At 35.4% G+C, this 23,431-nt stretch overlaps 1 pseudogene; it reads right to left on the bottom strand.

Moving 5' to 3' along the window:
- Positions 1 to 10,810: 10,810 nt before the first annotated feature.
- On the bottom strand, positions 10,811 to 22,739 carry LOC119535355 (annotated as a pseudogene).
- Positions 22,740 to 23,431: the final 692 nt, after the last annotated feature.

Raw genomic sequence — 23,431 nt, 5'->3', positions numbered from 1 at the left:
AGGCAAAGGAAAGCGTGTTGCTTCATAAAGCATTTGGAGGAAGACAACTAAGGAACTTTATGAGTCACAGTATCAAGTCAAGATGATTGAGAAATGTAGTGAATCACATCCACTTAGGTTGGTCAAATCCATGCGCTCCTTTTGAATTATTTTTATAATGAGGAACCAACAACTGAGGAGCTTTGTACAGTTATGTCCCTCCTGACATTGCTTCTTGCTGTGAAATGTGGCCTTTTCTCTAGTAATAAGAATTGTCCCTTTGTCAATTTTTATAACATCACCATCCTTTTCCAGATCTATAAGCATGCTTTCTCAGGGCTGACTTAATATTAGAGGATCATACGTTGCTTTCCTCTGATTTCTGCTGTTAAGGGAGGAAGAATAAATGAAAACAGGGGATAGAGAATTGTAAGGTTTCTTGAACTATGTGAATTCATTTATTTTCAGAAGTTTGGCACTGGAAGGTCTAAGCTGTGTGTCCAGAATGCCTCTCTCACTTGGGAAAGCTTGGGACCTATCTTGACTTAGGCCACCTTCCACTCCTCCTCAGAGAGTAGTAGTTGATTCTCTGTAATTATTTCCTTTGGAATGTATTAAACATTTATATAATATGATAAATAGTATATAAACATAATACATTATAGCTTTTACCACATTTTGTGTTGGGGCACAACTGCAGTCACAGCTATTAAATTTTGAGTCCTCAGGAGCGATATCTACACCTGATCATGGACCTGTCATGGTAGTTTCTTAAATATCTTTCTTAGAAATGAATGGAGAAGAAGAAGGTAGAGAAAGAGAAAAGGGGCTTCTATGTATGAAGATACAAGTATATACAAGTATATATGTGGTCAAAGAGAAATGGAAACCTGAATAATAATTAGTAAGAATTGCACATAATCAATAATTTAGGCAACACACACACACTGGATGTTTTAAGCTTGAGAAATTATCTATTGTTCTGAATGTTTTATTTCTAAAATGTGGCAACATATCTATAGTATTGACAAGGTTAGAACGATAAGACTATGTTTTGTTGCTTTTTAACAATTTTAGATATAAGCATTTGGAGGAACACAGCTAGATATAAGCAGATTCCTTCTTGAGCAGAGTGCTATCTTTTTTTTTATTAGGAATAAAGCTGATAGTGAGGTGATAAATCACATCCTACAGAGTCAATGACTGACCAAGAGCCAATTACAATGAGGCAGCATCCGTGTTATTGGGTGAGGAAAATAGAGCTCCTTCTTAGAGCACCATAGCAGCCTCATTCTATTTGTTTTTGGGTATTTCTGAGACATCTCAATATTATCTGTGTACATAGATATTTTATTAGTTAGGGTTCTCTAGGGAAACAGAATCAGCAAGAGATATCGTAAATATAAGATTTTAAAAAAGTGTCTCACGCAACTGTGGGGATGCACAAGTCCAAATTCTGAATGGTAGGATGCATGAGTCCAGATTCCATAGGGCAGGATGCACAAGTCCAAGTTCTGTAGGGTAGGCAGTGAACTGGCAACTCCAATGAAGGTGTTCAGTGAACTCAGAAAATGCTTCACTGGCTAACTGAAGAAGAAGTGAAGGTCCTCTCTGTCTCTCTTAAAAGTCGTCACCTGATTGAATTAAATCTAGCTGATTGAATTCTCTCATTGTGGAAGACATGCCCTTCATTGATGTAATCAGTCACAGGTGCAGTCAATTGACTGATGATTTAATAAACCAGCCTTCTGGTTTATTAACCAGCCACAAATGTCCTTGTAGTAATGGTTAGGCCAGTGCTTGCTTGACCAGACACCTGGAAACCATCACCCAGCCGAGTTGGCACATGAACCTAACCATCACAGATATCATTTTATGTTGCACAGTTTATCTCTCTTTATGGCCCCTATTGCATAATACCATGGCATACTGTAAAATGATTTAAGAATGGATCATATTTAATTTATTTTTGAATTGGTCCTAGTGTTTAGCACAATCCCTGAAATAAAGCAGGTAATTTCATGTATTTATTAAGCTGAGTTTAATTAAATGAAATAATGCTTTGTATATTAAATATTATATGATAGATACACATTCAGTATATGTTCTGCAAATGATTGCTTTTTTCTGTTTTTTTTTCCTTTTTATTGTTTTTGAGCAACATGTACTACCTGAGCACCTGCCATTTGCCAAACACTGAGATAATATATAGGAAAATTCAGGAAAATGAGTTAAAGAAATATAAGAAAACATGGTTCCTTCTCTCAAGGAACTAAATTTCATGTCACAAAACATCAAACAAGTCTCGATCTTTATTTGGCTAGTAGGCTTCTCCTTTCAAAGACAATTTGTTTACATACAGTTTTTTTAGAATCTTTTTCTTTTTAAAGAGAGTGAAATCCTAACTATTTTTGTAAGAATTGAAATATTTGCTCCAACTGTCGTTTCTACTTTCATCCTTTTACTTCACCTTTTTCTTTCTATTTAAGAGAAAGATTAAATTAAATGATACCCTTAAATACTAAGATAAGTGAAATGATAAAAATTCAGAAGTGGCAATGCAGTATGTAGTGATTCGTCATGAAGGCATGAATGACTGAGAATACTTAGTTTATGGGCCCACGCTGCCTGGATGTCTCAAATATGTAGGAGAATCACAATGGAGTGAAAGAAAAATCTGGGTTATCTGTTTTGGCATTAATTAAGATATTTTCCCAAACGTTTGAGGTTGTACTTAGACTGCTATATGAACTTTACTGCTGGAAAGAGCTTGAGAGGTAGCATATTCTGGGCAGGTAGTTTTATAAATGAGGTAATGATGGGCACAAGTCTTTATGACACACTTATAGGGTAAAGGTGGAATATTGAATGGAACCACAAATTCTTGATTCCCATCTAGTCTGAAAAATATTCAGAGTGCCTGCTATGAGCCAGATACAATGAAAGATGCAAGAAATGCCCTGAAGTGTTAGATAGACATGGGCTCTGACCTCTCAGAGGTGTGGCTGGTGCACTGTTTTTCAAACTGCTTGTCTGTATCTTCCAGCTCCACAGATTAGGCCAAAAACTGAAAAAGTTTCTGCAATAAATAAATAAATGAATGAATGAATAAATAAATAAATAAATATTTTAAAGCAAACTATTCATTGGTATTTGTCATTTTGCATATGGTTTTGGAGAGGATTTGACTTGAAGAAAGAGTTCTAAATCTAGTCCAGTGGAATCTAACAGCTTACGGGAAACAGAATAAACTATATTTGAAATAAAAGGAGAGTGTTTCTCCATGTATTCATAATACCAGACAGTGTTTTCTTTAAGATATAATTGCAATAGGAAAATATTTCTTATTTCTTCCACCATCTGTTCCTATTCTCAATTACTCATTCTGACAAATACTCAATTTTATCATTTTGATACTGACTTGTTCATTATGTTGAAGAAAATGCTACTTCCCTAAACATGTAAAGGCTTTGCATTTAAGGGAATGCTTTCTCTTTAAATGACATAGTTTTATTTTGTAGTTGATCCAGGTTTATATTTACGCACAGAATTAAACATTTGCTACTTGGCATTTTGAATTAATCACACAAGTGCATATTACTGAACACAGTGACTATTGGCTGAAATAGCGTTACCTGATTATGAAGTGACTTTAGAACTCTGTACACAATTGGGGCTTCCTGACTAGATATGTTAGATTTTACGTTCATGTTAATAATACTTCCTGAATTTAGGGGTTTGTCTGTTTCTTTTGGTCTATTGTCAAATTTAACTTTCTGGCAGTAATTGGACATATAATTCTCTGCTTTTCTAGAGAGCTCTTACATTTATCAGCTACTTAAGGTCATTCAGACTTTAGCCAGTGGTCTTATAACACTATCCAGGGTTTAAAATTACTCCAAACTTCACAGCTCTTGTTGCTTTTATTTACTCAAAGACCAGCTGATCTTCAAAGATTCCTCAGGCAACTAAAGCCTATGTTGGGTTCACATGATAGGTTTAGGTCATTTCTGGATCCTTTTAGTTTATCAACAACCAGCTCTCTGTGATACCATATGATTTGTTAAATGGCTATAAATTTAATTTAATTTAATTTCTGTCTTGTAAAATTCGGGAGACTTTCAGAAGTTTATCCAAACTTTCATATCTATTACAAGGTCTTTAAAAATCAGAGCTCTGTAATGAGCTTATAATGAGAATATGTTCATTGCAACTAAATTTGTTCATTCTTTTACCTGGTTATTGAGGATACCACCAGAAAGAACCTTGTAAGAAAAAAAAAAAGGAAAGCCTTTTGATTTGATAATATAGCCCTCTGGAAACCAGGGTTTTCTGCTAATTTCAGTTACAAAATTTTGAAATACCATTTAATGAATGACAGACTAGTAAGTAAGGTGTTTAAGTAAATAGCTTTTAAGTTTTATAAGCATATTTTTATAAAGATTTTATTATACATTCAATATGATGAACTCATAATATGCAAATGTATTCTATTGTTAATATGCATTCACGGCATACATGGATAATGGTTCCAAAGGAACTGTTAAAAGATATGCTCTGAATATGTATGAAGAATAATAGACACATGTTATGGGTTCAATGTATATTAAGGATCCAAAAAGCAGAATACATGGTTTTGTTAATACTCATTTAATGAAAATACTGAAGAAACAAAAAGAGATATATTATGGTGTAAGTCTGAATACATACTAAATATATACTGCAAACTTAGCAAGACTTTATGAGTCCATTGATACAGCACAATAATGTGATAAGTAGTATTTTGCTGCAGAACATTAGCCAGCTCATAAACATGGAGAATGATTTAGATTGGATAATATAGTTCACATTTTAATAAAATGAAATGCTTGGAAGAGAGTTGTGCCTGTGATCTATGGATCAAAGTATAGACTTGGTGAGTGCTGCTTCTGTTATGGAGGAGTAAGCAACTAAGACTCTGATCTTCCCACAGATTATAAATATACATTTTGCAAAAATGTCAACTACCCAAAAGGTTACAGTAAAGACTAGGGACAAAGGATGATAGATTTTGGAGGGGAGTCAAAACCTGAATGGGGAAAATAGCATGCTGTGATTTGCTAGTGTTTACAGGCTTTGGAATAAGGGTAGGAAGTTGAAGCTCCAGTAGAAAACCCTTGATCTTTCTGGCCTAAGGAATTAGTAGATGGCCATAGGAAAGTGAGGTGTTAACCCTGAGAATGAAAGAAACAGAGTAGAGGAAGGCTAGGTTCTAGATGTAAATTCTGCCCAAATCTCTGAACCATGTGTAAGGACAAAAACCTGAACTGAGAGTTGTAATGTTACAGATGAGGCAGAGCTTGCAGTTTGAAAAGCAAATCAAGTTAATTATATGCCAAAACAAAAATATCAACACTCTTCAAAGAAATATAATGGAATCCACAGTCTATACAACGTAGCATTCACAATATCCAGGATGCAATCCAAAAATACTTGAGACAAAGAACTAGGAAAATATGATGCATTTTCAAGAAACAGACAATCAATAGAAGATGTATTAGTGTTTTATTGCTGCATAAGAAATTGCTACAAACCTAGTGGCTTAAAATAATATACATTTATTATTTTATGGGTTCCATGGGTCAGGAGTCTAGGCACAGCTTAGCTGGATCCCTGACTGAGAATTACAAAGCTGCAATCAAGGTGTCTCCTGGGCTGACTTCTCATCTGGAGGGAAAGAATCTGCCCCTAGGCTCATTCAAGTTGTTGGTAAAATTAATTTCGTCCTGTGACTGAAGGCCCTGGTGGCTCTGTTTTTTGTCAGCAGAAGGCTCTCCTTAGCTCCTAGACACTGTCAACAGTTCTTAGAGGTCACTTGAAGTTCCTTTCCACATAAGCTTCTGCATTATGGCTTCTTAGTTCACCAAGAATTGACAGAATTAAAAGGAGAAATAGACAGCTCTACAATGATAGTAAAATATTGGATCTCAGATGTGATTTTACCCTAATTTCAAGATGTAAAATTAAAATTAGCTGCTGTTTCATGGATGCTGCTGAAAGTACAAGACTCTCAGGGCAGAGAAAAAGGGCTTTATTTTTCACAGCAAGCAGCTAAGTGTCAACATACTTACATCAATCTCCCTTGTCGTCAAGTCCCATGGGAACAAAATGGGCCCAGAGGGGAGTGCATTGCAGCTGAGGAACATTGAGGTTGGTGAACCCACTGCTTTTATAAACACAAGCATACTGTTTTACTGATGGTGGGGGAGATGGTACCTTATCTCTCAAGGGTACTAGCTACATTAACAACCCTGGGAAATGGCCCAGGTAAAAGAGCAGTCAGGGCTTTGCAGCAAGATGTGTAGGAGAGCAAGATGCCCAAGGAGGATTGTCTCTGACAGCAGTGAATCCTAACATCCTTCTCTCAGAAACTGATGGAAAAACTAGAGTAAGACCTGTGGCTAACATCTCGTGAGGTGCTGGCACTTTAGCCCAAAAATGTACAAGGAACCGAACTCTGTCAGCAAGCTCATGAGTGAGATAGGAAGTGGGTCCCTCCCAGTTGAACCCCTAGATGACACCCCTTTGAGAGATTCAGAGCCAGTGGGCCCAGCCAACCAGGGCCTGGATTACAGACTTATAGAAACTGTGAGATAATAAATGTTATTTGGGGCATAATTTGTTATGCCACAATAGAGAACTAATACATGCTAAAATGCACATATACCCTATGTTAAAAATTGGAGGATTAAGTTAGAAAAGAACATAGATTTCCAATTCTGAATAGCTGTGAATAGAAGTTATAAATTAAGAAATCCTGTAGATAGACATCTTAAAGATCATCTACTGGAACCACACTATTCTCTTGCATAGTAAAGTCATGTGAGTTGCCCAAAGACATAAGAGCAAGTTCAAAGCAAAACCAGAATAACAGTATGTAGATCTCGAGAACTAGTCCTGTGATATTTCCACCCCAGCACACTCTTTGGACAGACATATACAGTTCTATATCTTGGTTTGATTTAGAGTACCAAAGTATTCTAATTGCTTAGTCATACTCTAGTGGCTTTCCATGTATGTATATGTGTGTGTGGTATGTGTGTGCGTGTATATATATATACACACACACACATACATATCTTATGCATTTCTCGCTAGCAAAGATAACTGACTCGAGGTGTGATGAATGAAGGTTTATGAGGAAAAGAATGTATTTGAAGGCTAAGATTAACCAGTTTAATGCAGCTGAAGATAAAGTGCAAACAAATGCTGTTCATCTGCCATGCTAAGCATGTAATCAATGTTATCCAGCCAGTGTCAGGTGAATAAATGAATGATAAATGAAGTAATATTCCACTAGATTTCAGCAGCCAAAGTGAAGAAGAGAGCTGAGAAATAAGCTCAAGAATAAAATTTACATAGGCAGTCCCTTCCGTGAGTTGGTGCTGATAACGAGCTAAGCATATAGACCTGTCACAAAGGAAAAGCCCCTTAAGTGTTAAAGATCACCATTATTTTAGAAATAACTAGTTTTGGTTTTTAATATTTGACATTTACAGAACACACAAATAAGTGAGATATGTATATGCATGATTTGTAATTCTCACAGTGTGCTTGTGTGTGAACGTGCAGTCTTGTTCTTTTTTCCTTTTCTCTCCTTTCCCCCTCCCTCAACAAAATTACTTTCTGTCCCACCCCCCAGAGTAACCTATGTAGTACCAGAGTCCAGGTTTCTCAATTTTTGTGTACATATAGTCATATTTAAATTTATCTTTATGCCTATATCTACAAGTACATCTGCATCTTTATCTATAAAATATATGAAACTACTCCCTTAATGATAAGCATTCACATTATTTTCAGTTCTTTTCACTAAGCCCAGTACTGCCATAAATAGCACTGTACATGTATCCTCACCTATGAGGAATTATATTCCATGGGAGAGATTCCTAAGGGTTGCCCTGGTTAGAAGGTTTAATGTATCCTCTCATTTTTTAAAAATAGTTGCCAGATTACTTTTTAAGAAACATTATTTTCTCCTATAACCACCAGCATTGTAATGTGTAGCATCCTCTGCAACAGTCTTAGTTTCATAAAGCTGCTATAACAAAGTACCACAAGCTGGGTGGCTTAAAACAACAGAAATTTATTCTCTCACATTTCTGGAGACTAGAGTCTGAAATTAAGGTGTTGGCAGGGCCATGCTCCCTCTGAAAACTGCAGGGGAGAATCTTTCCTTGCTTCTTCTAGCTTCTGGAGTTTGCCAGCCATCCTTGGTATTCCTTGGCTCGCAGCTGCAGCACTTCAGTTCTCTCCTGTGTCTGTCCCTTCTTCTCTTATAAGAACATCAGTCATACTGGATTAGAAGCTCACCCTCTACAATATGGCCTCATATTAATTTAACTAATTCCATCTGCAATGACCCTGTTTCCAAATAAGGTCACAATCAGAAAGCTAGGACTTCAGTATGCCTTTTTGGAGGACATGATTCAACCTATGATAAGTCTCTTCTCCAACTATGTATCTCTAGTTTTTCTGTCTTGGTAAGAAGTTTAGCCCCACCTGTACATTATATACATAATTGCCTCATTTCTTGCAAAGATTTCTATTGTTTTATTTTTTACACTTGATTCTTAAATCTGACTGAATTTATTTTGCATATGGTTTTAAAAAAGCTTTAAAACTTTATTATTTTCCAGATAGATAATTTATTATATCAGCATCACTTATTAAATACATTATCCTATCTTCAATAAATTAAAATAAAATCTTTGTCATACATTTGTTTATATATTATTTCTGGGTCTGTTCTCCTGATCTCTTTTTTTATTCCTAGGTCAGTACCTTATTGATTGATTTCTATGATTATATAGAAATTTCTGATATCTTGTAAAGCACATTACCCTCAATGTTCTTTTTTCATACATTTGGGGGTAGGGTGGGATGGATGCAGCTATTCTCAGATATTTATTCTTCCACATAAATTTTAAGATTATTTGATTTAATAATAAAGGGAAAACAAGAAAATATAACTGGTACTCTAGTAGGAATAATATTAAATGTATAAATTACATTTGAGAGAAATGCCATTTTATAATATTAAGACTTTTCTTCTAAGAACATAGCCTATCTTTCCATTTATTCAGATCTTTTTATGTCTCTTAGTAGGATTTTACACTTTTATTCATATAGGTCATGTATTTTGCTTCTTAAATTTATTTTCACGTATTTTATAATCTTTGCCACTATTGGGAAAGGAGTAATTACTTCATTTCCATTCCTATTTTCTTATTGCCAGTTTAGAAATATGTGACTGATTTAAAGAATTTAATATATATTTTATATTTAGCCACATTACCATTATGATTTTTTTTCACTAGTCTTATGGTTCTAGTTATATAATCCAACTGTAGCAAAAAGGGTTTTAGCCACCATTACCTACCTCCCCGTATTTATGCTGATCATTTAATTTTCATTTATGTTATGTTTACTACACTTTCAGGACAATATGTCATAGTATATGATAACATTATTTAATATATTTTATTAAACTGAATGTAATGTTAGGCATTTAAGAATAATATTTGCTCTTGATTTTCAATAGAGAGGCTATTATATTTAGGTATTTCCACAATTCCTGTTCCTTAGTTCTTTTATAGGTATGACTAATTTTTTCAAGTGCTTTTATAGCATTATTTGAGATGATAATGTGGTATTTCTGTTTAAACTATTTGATACATTATTTTGATTTGATAGATTTTCCAATATTTTATCCCCCTCTCATTACTGGGATAAATCTTGTTTTATCATGTATTTATTTATTTATTTATTTATTTATTTATTTATTTATTTTGCAACAGGTGGATTCTCTTGGATACTACTTCATTTCAAACTTTAATCTATGACTATAAATAAGATTTATTTATAACATTATGTTTTTATTTTGTATTTACTAGGTTTTGTAGTTAATGTTTCAACTTTTGAAAAATGAATAAGGGAGTTTTACATATTTTCCTCTAGTCTAGAATAGTGTAAATGGCATTTAATTTATGTTCTTTGAAGGTTAGATGAAAGTCAGCTATAAACCCATGTAACCCTGGTGCCGTTTTCAATGGTAGTCCTTAAATTATCTTTCCTTGTTCTTCTATGATAACTGGTATGATCAATTTTTCCACTCTTGTGTAAATTTTAGTAATTTATATTTTGCCACGAAATCATACATTTCCTCTAGCTTTACAAATTCATCATCATGAAATTGCATAGCCAGTCTCATAATTATTTTAAATTGCCTATAAAGGTCTTTCTGATTCCTTTCTCATTCTTAGTCTTGTATATATTATTTTTTTTCCTATTTTATCCTTAATCAATCAAACATTGAGCTGAATTGTTTTACATATCTTCTCAAGATCCAACATTACATTTAATTACTATTTTTACCTCTTTTTTTAATCATTAGTCCACTCTTTCCAACATTATTTAAGTCCCTGAACTTGACAGTTTAAAATATATTTTGACCTCTTTCTAAAAGTTTCTAAATATGAATACTATTTCTTGTTTTCCAGCTTTCTTTTCAGATTAATAATAAAGGCATTTACAGCTATATATTTTCCTCTGAGTACAGCTTTTGCTGTCTTTTCTATTCTGTATGCTAGCAAGTGCATCATTTTACATTTTCATTTACATATTTTTATTTGGGAATGTTTATATCAGTACAGTGAAACTAAATTTTAGAGATACTGGATATCATTAGTTTACTACAAAAGAGATGCAGAAAATATTTACATGATGGAAGATTTCAGAACTTCAGTGGAATGGGCAGCTTCATGTGATGCCAGTTCAGTAGTGATTTATTTCAGTCTATGTACTTCCCAAGAATGTCAGCATCTCTAAATAAGAAATAATCCATGTCATCTAGAACTACTCTGGTGCCTCCGTATTCTGGGAGAAGAACTTTTTCTCCAGCTTTCAGACTAATTTGTTTAATATCTCCACCATTTCCTTTAGATCCCCATCCAACAGTGAATAACTTGAGATTTTCGAAGCACAATCCTCCTTGGTTACACTCCTTTCAGTCAATATTTGGTCCAAGAAGGGAACAAACTTTCTAAATGCCTGTCTAGCTATGGTGCCAGTTGCTGTAGCGTGTACTTTGCTTTCATGCCACCGTAAGTGTATCACTTCACTTTTGATTTCCTCTTTTATCTAATGGTTTTTCAGGAGTGTGTTGCATAATTTTTAAGTAGTTTAGATAATTTTGGTCATCATTTTATTACCTTTTAATATACATAAATTAATTATATACCCATATAGTATTAATGAAGCTTGGAAATTGAAATTAAAAAATTCATTTATAATAACATAAAAAAGCGTAACGTTTCTGGGAAACAATTCTCCATACAGCTCAGATTTCTGCATATCTTAGGAGTGCAGGCACTGACAGCTTCTGTTCCTCTGTTCTGGACTATCTTTTCAAGGATGTTTGTGTAGCAAAAAGCACTAGAAGGTAGAGAGTGACTTCCTAAAGAATTCAGAGCTTATAAAATTTTGGGGTCCCTAAGCTTGTTCAGGTATGACACGCTTCTTTGAATCACCGTGGGAACTGGGGCTTGGAAAGGTAGTGCAATTGCTGGTACTCTAACTACTGGTATTATTGTGAGTAATAAACTATCCTTTTGTTTGTTTGTTTGTTTTTTTGCTTTGTTTTGTTTTATCAAGAGTCATATCTTCTGCCAGCATCCATGAAATTATGGCAGGCTAACATTTTAGCTTGCAGATAGGCTAAAATCTCAGATCCTTTCCAATTCTTGGCAAAAACACTTTGGGATAAATCCAGCAAAAAGTGTTCATGGCCTTTACATTCAAAATTATAAGCATTGCTGATCTTAAAAAAAACTTAAATAAGTGGAGAGATGTATCATTATTATTGATTGAGATCCTTAGTATTGATATCCATTCTTCCTAAACTAATTTATAGATTTAATGTAGTCCTTATCAGAGTTCAACAGTCTATTTTCAAGAAATAGACAAGATAAATCTTAAATTTATGTGAAACTTTGGAAGATTTTAAACAGCCAAACCAATTTGTAAATAGAAGAACATAGTTGAAGGACTTACATTATATGATTTTAAGACTTACTGTGAAATTACAGCTACAGTGTGGTATCCAAGCAAAGACAGGAAAGTAAATTGATGGCATAGAATAGAGAGTCCAGAAATAGTCCCATAGATTTATGGTCATTTGGCTTTTTACAAAATTGGCAAATCAACTGAAAGAATGGAAAGAAAATTCTTTTCAACAAATTGTGCTGGAACAACTGGATGTCTATATGAAAACGGTAAATCTAGATCTCTCACTGACTAAACACACAGAAATAATTTTAGATCGATTATAGGCCTAAATGTAGACTCAGAGCCATAAAGCTTTGCAAAGAAAACACTGAAGGCAATCTTCATGGTCTCCAAGTGGACAAAAGATTTCTTGGACAGGCGACAATCCACAGAGCATAAAATTGAAAAAAAAAAAAAAGATAAATTAGATATTATCAAAATGAAAAATTTTGGCTCATCAAAGACTCCATTGAGATTGTGAAAAGACAAGTCATTGCCTGGGAAAAAATATTCACAACACATATATTTAACAAAAGGCTTGAATCCAGTGCATACATAAAAATGACAGTAAAAAGATAAGCAACTCAGGATAAAAAAATAAACAAACTAGCAAAATACTTACTCAGATACTTCACCAAAGATGATATATGAATGGTCAATAAACACATGAAAAGATGCACAAAGTCATCATTTCTCAGCGAAATGCAAATTAACATCACAAAGCGATACTGCATTTACCCACTGCAATGACTAAAACAGAACACAAAAAGGACTGACAAGACTAAATGTTATTGATGATGTTAAAAACTGAAACTCTCATACATTTCTAGTCGAATTGTAGAATGTTGCAGTAGAAATGATAAAATATTACAAAGCAAGAGCCCTTTGGCAATTTCTCATAAAGTACACGATATATACTTAATTGACCAGCAAGGTCATCTCACTCCCAGTTATTTGACCAAGAGAAATAAAAACATAAATTTACAAAACGACATAACTCAAATGTTCAGAGTAAATTTATTAATAATAGGCCAAACTTCAAATAACTCAAATGTCCATCAGCAAGTGAATGGATAAACAAATGGTGCCATATCCACATAATGAAATAATACTCAGCAGTAAAAAAGAAACTATTGATACGTATATCAACATGGATGAATATAAAAATATCATGTTAATTTAAGTAAGCCAGACACAAAAGGATGCATACTTTTAAGTCCATTTGTATGAAATCTAGATGAAGGCAAAACTAATATATGTTCACAGAAATTAGAACTGTGGGGGAGGTGTAGGACTGTCTAATGACAGGAAAAAGGTAAGAAGAAATTTTCTGGAGTGACGGAAATATTCTACAGCTTGTTTTGTCAGAAGTTAAACTGAACATTTGTGATCCCTGTGTTTTATCACATATTTAATCATCTCAATTTAAAAATAGCAGCTAATCTGATGCATTATGTGGGTAGAGTAATTCACTTATTTACCCACTGGCATAATGGAAAAAATTCAGAATCTATGAGTAGGCACACTTTCACTCTTTGACTGAAAGACAACTCCTTGTTTAATTAGGTTTGAGACACAAAGGAACAATGTTCCTCGGTTCCTGAAATTTCAGCCTAAGTGCTGGGCACTAAGGCAACTGCCAAGACTTAAGCTCTCTTTTTATATTTCTGAATGGTATTCTAGTGTTCTCTGTGGATTTAGAAAGAGAAAAACTGGCTAAATTATTATATTAGTTGAGTACTGCTGAGTAACAAGTTACCCCAAACTTAGTATCTTTAAAGAACATGCATTTATTATTTGGGCGAGGCTTAGCTGGGGTTCTCTGTTCCAGGGTTGCTTGCAGGCTTCAATCAATGGGTCAGTCAGGGCTACGGTCTCATCTGAAGGCTTGACTAGAAAAGGATTTGCCTCCAAACTTACTCCTGTGGCTTTTTTGGCAGAATTCTCTTCCACAAGGAATGTTGACTGAAGGCTGCCCTCAGTTCTTTCCATAGGACAAGAGACAGGGAGTGACAGCAAGAAAGAAGGTGCTACATACATGGGTATATATATACAGTGGAATACTATGCAGCAGTGAGAAGGAACGAGGTCATGAAGCATACAACAACATGGATGAACATTGAGGGCATAATGTTGAGTGAAATAAGTCAGATGCAAAAGGAGAGACATTGTATGTTACCACTAATGTGCACTCTTATTGTAGAATATAGGGGACCTAGAGATAGATAGCAGTTAGTGAAGGGGGAATGATAATTTAATAAGAACAGATAAGATATTGAGGGTAATCTTAATGGTATGGGAATGCTCAGGAGTGACTATGGTTTGTTAATTTTCTTGTGGTATAGTAGGAGCATACTGGAAGCAATGACATTATTTCAGGATATTTGTTTTTCCTATTCCTTTGTTTTATTTTGCCTGGAAAAATTTTTTTTAAATATTTTTTTGATAAAGATTTTTAAAAAATTTTTTAAAAAAGAAGGTGCCACCAAGGTAAAGTTGACAGGCTTTTGTTACCTATCATGGAAGTGACATCCCACCACTTTTGCCTTATTCTATTAATTAGAAGAAAGTCAACAGTTTCAGCCAACACTCAAGAGAAGGGATTCCACAGGGTAGATGCTTACTAATATCTCTGGCATAGGAAGTTTTAAGTGTAAAGTATTATTTTATGGAAAATTACATTTCCTGGCCTTCAGTATTGATGTTTCCTTTCACTTAATAATATTGGGAAATTCCTTTCATAGCATATAGTTGTATGTGCATAATATAAACACTGAGTGACAGTGGAAAAAATAATCTCTCAAAGTTCTAAATTACTAAATTTGCATTGCAATTTGTAAAATACTAAAAGGAACATGGTCTAAATAAGTTTTTCATATTCAATTTTTTTTAGTTGACTGGGTCATTTTCACAAATATAAATTTGTACATGTTGTGTTATAATTTATGTAATATAGTTGATATAACTTGATTGCATGAACAATTGATTACTTACTGGCTTGATATTTCAGTGAAATAACTCATCCCAAACCATCAAAAAAAAAAAAAAAGAAAGAAAAAAAAACCCACAAAAGCTAACTAACTTTAAAGTTGATTTTTTGAAATATAGATTTTTAAAAGTTTAATAAGTACACTACTTTTTATATGATAGATATACACTAAAATGTCTAGGGAAACAAAATATTTGAAACTATATTTAAAGCTATAAGAAACTATATATTTTATTCAGTACTTTGAAAATACCATCAGGCCTCTGCTGAAACCATGTACACATGGGCAGGTAAACATTTTTATCAATATATTAATTAGTCAAGCTTCTGTTACCATCCGTAATTCCAGAAGCAAGATTCTTGTAAGTAAAAAGTTGATTACTTTTTGGAGGAATTTTAAATCAAGAGAATGGTCTTAAACTCATCAGAGACTTAAAAAATGAATAACCTTCATTTCATCTGATTCAAAATGACAAACTCTTATGTATCTTTTGGCTTGGGCCAAAGGGTACTAGGGAAACATTTCAAACTGCTGATTGTTTTGCTACAGGGTTTCAGCTTTCTCTTTCATTAAAGTTTAGCATTTTCTAGTTAATCAAAACCCCTTTCATGCCCCCTTACCATATTGTCTGCCCTGATCCGAGAGAGGGACTCCTAGAATTAAGAACCACTGAATCCTGGAAAGCATGACTTCAGCAGACTCAAAGAGGCAGAGTGATTTATGTTCCTTATACTGAAGGAAAATCAGAATTTATAATTTGAGTTACTGAAGAATCTTCCATAACTGGGTTTTTAAGGTATTATGCTTACTTTGGGAGTTATACTCAATTTCCAAAATGTTTTGAAAAAGAAAAAAATATGCTAAGAAAATCCTAGACCCTCTGCAAGCATTGATTTATCAGGGAAAAAAATCTGGGTGATAATTGAAGTTGGTTCTTTCTGGTTTCAAAAGAGATTTAGTGTGAGTAATGCTGGATGATCACAGTCCATGTCCGGCAGCAAGTCTCGGAGAGAAGAGCACCGTGGGCCTGGTGCAGACCAAACAGGAATATTCAGAAGTCATTCCAGCAGTTTTGAAAAGCATGGCTTCGTTTTGTAATGGTTTCCTCAGCCTTGTCTTTATTGGCATTAGTGTTTTACATGGTTTAGATATTTTCTACTGTTTTGATGTAATTTAATAATCATACACCTTCATAAGTACCATTGCCTCTCTTTTGTTTAAGAAATTAAATTTGATTCATTAGTGGACTTTCCAAAAACCAACTTCTTGATTACAGAGAGATCCAGGATAGCTTCTGTGCTCTTGGGAGCCTAAAGGGTAGAGTGTAGGATAAAAATAGGCAGATGTGACCCAGGGACTGTAGCCAATGTCACACCCCAGTAACACTATGGGACAAGCAAAGTGGGGCAATGTTATTCTAATACTGATGGTGCAGTTCGTGGTGTAAATACACGGGAGCTTTTTGAGCATATTTTGGCTGCTTTCAGGTGGATTTTTGCTAATACCATATAGCCAATAGCATCTTGGGAATACTTTAAATGGACTTTTTGTCTGAATACTTGGGGGAAATTGAATGAACAGTCTCATTGTTAGGGAGCAAAAATTTTAGTATAGAAAGCCCTCTAATAGAATTCTGAAATGAATTAAAACTCCTGCAATGTATAAATGAGATCCTATTTTGATGTAGACATATACGCTGTAAGAAATACAATGCATCAGTCATGAAATTTGGAGTTGTCTGAAAGTTCCAGTCTCCACCTTTTCCGACATCTTAGTACTTGCTGCTTCCTTTGTCCTTCCGCTCCTTCTTCCTACGGTCAACGCCTTCTCATCCGGTGTCTTCTCCAAACTCATTTCACTCCTCAAACTCCTCTCTTCAAGATTGCATTCTGTGTCGCCTCTTCTAAGGTGTTCTCACAAGACACAATTCCTACCTCCTAGTATATGTCACATTATATTCTAATCTTCTCTTAACTTGATCCTTTCCCATACTCTACTATATATTCCCCTAGAGTAGGGAATAATTCTATACCCCTCTTACATGCTCTAACAGCACTCCATGATTTTTCATCACTAACCATTATTTGAACATATAAATTCATGTGTGATTACTTGATTAATGTCTGTCTGCCCCAAAACTCTAAACTTTTTGAGGGCCAGAATACATCTGCTGTGCTTCCATTTTATTCCAGCATCCAGCAGAGCCGCTGGCACATTGCAATTGAACAAATGAGTTCTGTGTTGCTTGGACCTAACAAATGGCCTGTCTGATGAATAATTAGATGTAGGTCTTGGTTAGAATCCTAGCTTTTCAATTTCCTACTTATGTGTCCTCCACATTACCTCTCTCAGTACATTCAATACCTATCATGCAGAGTTATCCTAAGGATCAAATTAAGGAATGAATGGTAAAGAATGTGCAAATTCTAAAGGGCTTTGTACATGATAGTCAATATTATTAAAGCTAAGAGATGGGCTGTACCCCATACTCCATAGAGGTATTTGGGCTGGATGTAAGTCTGCCTGGAAAAAGGCCTTTATGAAAGGGTTGTGTAGTTTCATAGATTCAGAGTGGATTGCTTTTCCCTTTGCCACTCAGGGAACAACAAAACTTAAACAATTAACAGTAGCGCACTGGGCCTAAGCAGTCTCAATTTCACCTAAAGGCAGTTGTATTGGTTTCCTGTGGCTGCCGTACAAATTATTGCAAACTTGGTAGCTTAAAACAATGGAAATGTATTCTCTCATAGTTCTGGAGGCCAGAAATCTGAAATCATGGTGTCCACAGGGCTGTACTTCCTTTGGAGGCTTTAGGGAAGAATCTATTGCATGTCTCTTCTAACTTCTTATGGTTGCTGACTTCCTTGGCTTGTGGCCACCTCACTCTGTCTTCACATCATCTTCTCCTCTGTCTGTCTGTCTTTTGTGTTTCTCTTTTCAGGGCACTTGTCTTTGTATTTAGGGCCTATCCGGATAATCCAGGATGTTCTCTTCATCACAGCGTTTTCGTCAACCAATTAACACATAACCTCATTCTATGTGTGTTTCCATTTAGAGACACTGTATTGAGTATATATTGTTGACTCGTTAGCACAGCATGCTAATCCCTGCCTGAATGAAGCTTATGTAGCACAGGTATTTTCTCCATAAGGCACATTACAGCCTTTTTATGCTTAGGAACACTAGACAGCATTTCAGCACTATCCTTGGGGTGGGATGGGGAGCATTTTAAACAGAGAAGTCACTCACAAAAAGCGCAAAAATACAAAAAGATGGCACCATATATACTGCCAAGAGGAAACATTCACCATATGAAAGCTGAAACAAGAAGGCAGAGCTTCACATTGTTTTATCTCAGCTGGTAACATGCATGTTAGATGACTCAAATTTTTTACTGCTCTGCACATGTCTGCAAAAGCTCCACAAGTATTGATTTTGGGGTTACAAATAAATATGGAATCTGTAAATAATGAGGATTGACTGTATTTATTTGTGCTCTGCTGCCCATTCTGCTTAACCTTTTTCTTCCAACCCCCAAATTATGTATGTTCTTTTTGCTTGTGTGTGTTCATATAAAATGTGTTCTGTTGTAGTGCATGCACATATTCTTAATCATCAATTGGTGTTGCACTAAAATTATTTTGTTTCTTTCTCTTTTCACTAAATGCAATGTTTTTAAGATCAATATTATTGCTATATGTGCATAAAATCTGTTTCTTCTAAATGCTACATCGTACCCATGCTCTGCATCCACCACAATTTGCTTCCTGCCCTTCCTGAGATGGCTTCCAGGTTGGGATTAACTCCAACACCCTGCCACCCAAACAGAAAAGCAGGAATAAACAACTTCATCATGCCCCCTTATGAGTCTGGGTAAAATAATTTTGGGCTGTGAACACAGGAACAGAATCATTGTCCCTATGGTTAGAAAGATTTGGAGTTGAACATATCTTTTTGCTTAAGGTGTTAAATCAAATTCTTTCCCTATAAAACTTGGCAAAGGTTTGTGCAGAGTCTAAAGTAGGGAATCTGAGGTAGCAAGAGAAAGTATGGAGCTCCAGGTGCCTGGGGGACAGGGCTTGTTTAAAATCGGGAGTGCAGAATAATGGGAGGTGGGACAATATTCATGAAAACTTTGCCTTTCCCTAGTGTTGACTAAAGGTCCCAGGATTGGGTGAACATTATAAATTAGCTACAACCCCTCATTTTAAATTTAATACAGGTTTTCTTAATACAAAATTTAGTTTAAATTTCAGAGTTAAAAACTCCTATCTTTTTACATAAGAGTCTAAACGAGTTTAGGAGTCATAGTGATAAAAGAATCCTCATCTTCTATTTTGTTTTAAACATCTTTCTTACATTAATCATGCTGAGGTATTTCCAATTGATATTTCAGCAGATCACTCATCATTTTCAAGAGATTTTTGTATTTACTACTTTCCCACACCACTTATTCTCCTGGTATATCAAGGTTCATGCTCTATGTATCAAAAAAATGTCCGTTTATTGTCTATTGCATAAGCTACGTCCATTTTCGTTTGTCTTCACTCATGTTGTTCTTATCTGACATGTGCTACTGTAGGCCTTAACATGTCCCTAGCTTCCTTCAAAATACAAACAGGGAAGCACAGTAACAGCAAGGAAAGATGCTGAAGGCCAGTGCCCCAGGCCAGAGGAGCCAGACAACAGAATGGGGCACTGAGAGCTCGGAGGGGAAGGGCAAGTCAAGCTAATTCATCAACAGATTTTGTGCCCAACATTCTGGTCACATATCCACAATAGAAAATCTTTGGAACTCCTAAATATAGCATCAGGTATGCCCTCACTTGCCATAGCTTAGAAATGATGGATTCATTTGCATCCATTATACAGATAACTGGAGAAAGAAGCTTGAATGTCAAGAAACTTAGGCTTCTGGTGCTGACTCTATTTAGCCGACTAAGTGACCTTTGCCAAGTCATTTAACTTCTCTGGGGCTTTCACACTTCTGTGCCTTTGCAAGTATTAGCCCTTCTGTTTGGAATTCCCTAACCTCTTTGACGGGCAATTTTTACTCATCATAAGCACTCAGCTTTGTTATCATCTTTCTGAAACATCCCCTGACTCTCCCCACCTACGCCTGAGTAGAGTTAGGTGCTACTTCCTTTGTGTTCCTGTAGTACTATAATTATTAATGTGAATGTCCTCCTCCCACTCTGCTACCCTTTCCTGTCCCCATCAACACTATGAGCTCCCAGAAGACTAAAATTGTATTTCATCTGTTTTTGAAATCTTAGTGCCCAGCGTATGATTTGACACAAAGTAAACACTCAATACACATTTGTTGAACCTAATGAATGAACTTCATATGTGTTTATATTTCTTCATACGTCAAATGAAGGCATTGGATAAGTTGGGTGGTTTTCAAACTTTTAACAAGTGAAGAACCAGTTCCTTGGTTAAAAATTTAAGAGAAGGACCAATATATTAGGGAAACAAAGGAGGAAATGCTCTATTTGAAATCAGAAAGGGATGCCAGAAACGTGTCCACTTGACTTCTCTATGAACAGAGCACTAGAAGGTGGGGAAATACAGTTTTTTTAAAAAAAAAGGGCCTAGAATCATGATTGCTAATTTCCCTTGCAGCTATAACATTGTTATTCTGTGAAATTTACCCTTTCAAATAGTAGCATTTTTAATTTGAACATTTTGGGTGGAATTTACCCTAAAATGCAAAAATATACTGACCTGCCTCCCTTAAAAACAGAATACAGCACTAATGAAACTGAATCTTTCCTTAATGACTCAAGCCCTCATTAGGAAGTTACTGTTTCACTGAGCTGAATTCACAAAGGCACTGTTATGATGTATTTATTTTCCTGTAACTTCCTTGTGTGTCAGCTATCATTTCTCCTGCTGTCATTTTGTCTGACCTAATAGCTCCCTTAGCTAATCTCTTTTTCTCAAAGGCTCTGCTTTCTACATTTTCTCCTTCTAATATACTGTGAGCTAAAACAATAGAAAATAAAGTTTGTTTAGAGCTGTATGTTCAAAAAAGAGTGAGTAGGATTTGAGAAATTCCATGACTTTTGTGTTTGAGCTTTGTGAAGGTTATAAAGTTTATTTTAGGTACTTAGAAGTTTGAGATTATTTCATAGTTTCTGTTGTCCTTGGGTTTGGGGGTTGCTGGTATCATGCTTCCACATAATTGAGGTATATATGTTTTCTAGAAAAATTACCCTTGGTATAATCTGGGAATAACTGAATATATTTTCAATGGTTTGAAGCATTTAAACCATTTTTTTTTAATACGGCAAACTTTATAAAATATTTTTAAACATGAATCCCTAATATATGTATGTTTATTTATAAATTATACACATCATGTACATTTGTATGAATGTTATTTACTTTATAAAACATACTCCAAAATGGAAATTAAAAAGAATAACATAAAAACAAATATAAATAATCATTGTAATATTTTCTTCCCATATTCCAGAGGATTGTCTTGTGCACACCCTGGGCTATGTACGCAATTGTCAACCTCACTTATAGACCTCTGGCTTAGATATCTATGTAAGGACAATTAACTTTGACTTTAGCTAGGCTGCCCAAGTGAAAACTAATTTAGCTGCTTTTTAAGACATCACATTTCTTTATCTCCAGAGCCTAATACATGGGCTAGCATATAGTTGGTGCATAATATATGTTTGGTGAATCTTTAATAAATGATGAAATTATGTGGTCCGTAGGAAGTTTTATGACCCCTTTTAATTAGTTTATTTTATTTGCTTACCTCGTGTAATAGCTCTTTCAAAATTTGTTCTTATATTGTTATATCATCCTTGCTTTCCTGATGTACATCATTAAGCAGGAATTGTTCTAAGGCACACTGGGATATCAAAGGCAGGGGGATGAGAAGGGAACAGATCCATGGCTAGGACATTTAACTTCACTGGAAACCTGCTCCCATGGAAGGTTTCCACCCATCCAGATTACTGTAGTGTGAGACATGGCAAAATCTGGCTTAATAGAGACCATCATGTGATATCAAGGGGTGTCGTGGTTAGTGTATGAGCATTGACAATAGTACTTAAATAATGGTGAGTCTCAAAGCCAGGCAGATAACAGTATTATAACACTGAGAAGGGTGTGAAGAAAGGGAAGGAGCCAGGAAGGACACAAGTGGATTGAGTTTCGGGGTGGAGCTGTATCTTGGGTCCTCTGCCCTTATTCTACATGCTTACTTTGGGCAGTCTTGTAACCTCCCAGCTAATAAATTACCATCTATGTGCCTATATTCCAGACACATATCCAGCAACCTACTGGATGGTTCCACTTAGCCATCTCACAGGTACCTCAGACCCAGGAGATTCCCCCAAACCTGTTTCTTCTGAAGGTTTCCATCTCTATAGGTTTCCACCTAGGTAGAGAAACCTGAAAGTCACCCTTGATTCCTAAGGTTCTCCCATCTTTTACATCTATATTGCTCTACTCCCACTGCCAGAATCATCCCTTTTCTCTTAATTTGGACTCCCTAGCTCCAATATCTGTGTGCTCCAAATCATTTTACACATCAAACTGAGTAGTTTTCATAAATAGCAATTTGGATAAGGTATCACCTATTTGGAGTTAAGATTTCTGGCTTTCCATGTCCACTGCAATAAGGCTCATACTTACCTCTTCAGCTTCATGTCTCATCTCTCGCTTTTGTATCTGGTCATCCTGTTGTATTGAGCTTCTTTCTGTTCTTCAAAGATGCTATGATCTCCTCAAACTTGTAGAACTTCACCCATACTGTTTCTTCTGCATGGAAGAGTCTTTTTTCCTCTTTTCACTTAGCCAGGTCCCATCAAATCCTTCTGGACTCAGCTGAGGCATAGCTTTTTTTCAGGAACTTTTCCCTTATTTCTAGCCCTGACTAGATCTCTCTGCTAGATACTATCATAGCACCCCTTGCCATTCTACTCAAAGATTGTCATTATAAATAGTTGCATGTCCATATTTCCTCCTAGCCTATGAGCTCCATGAGAATAATGGCTGTGTTTGTCTTCTTCACTGCTGTATCCCCAGCACCTACAGCAGTGCCCATTCAAATTTATATTTATGCGATAAATGAAAGAATGAAAAGATGAGAGCACTGGGGTGTTCATTGAGAACCAAGCTAAGTGATCAGTCATGTAGTCTGAGCAAAGTCAGAAAGGGATGGGGAAAACAGGCAGCTTGGGGGACACTCAGGCACACTTAACTCCTGGCATATCAGACAGAAGGCTTATGTCATTAAGACCACTGGGCCTCCCAGCAGGATAAGCTGAGCTTACCTAAAGAAGCAGTATAGTCTTGCAGTTGGAGACTTGAACTCTGATCCTGCCTCAACTACTTACCAGCAGTAC

The sequence above is a fragment of the Choloepus didactylus genome, chromosome 5 (assembly GCF_015220235.1).
Source record: "Choloepus didactylus isolate mChoDid1 chromosome 5, mChoDid1.pri, whole genome shotgun sequence".
Lineage (NCBI taxonomy): Eukaryota > Metazoa > Chordata > Mammalia > Pilosa > Megalonychidae > Choloepus > Choloepus didactylus.
Note: the sequence above shows the minus strand (reverse complement) of the source record. Positions and strands in the feature narration are given on the sequence as shown.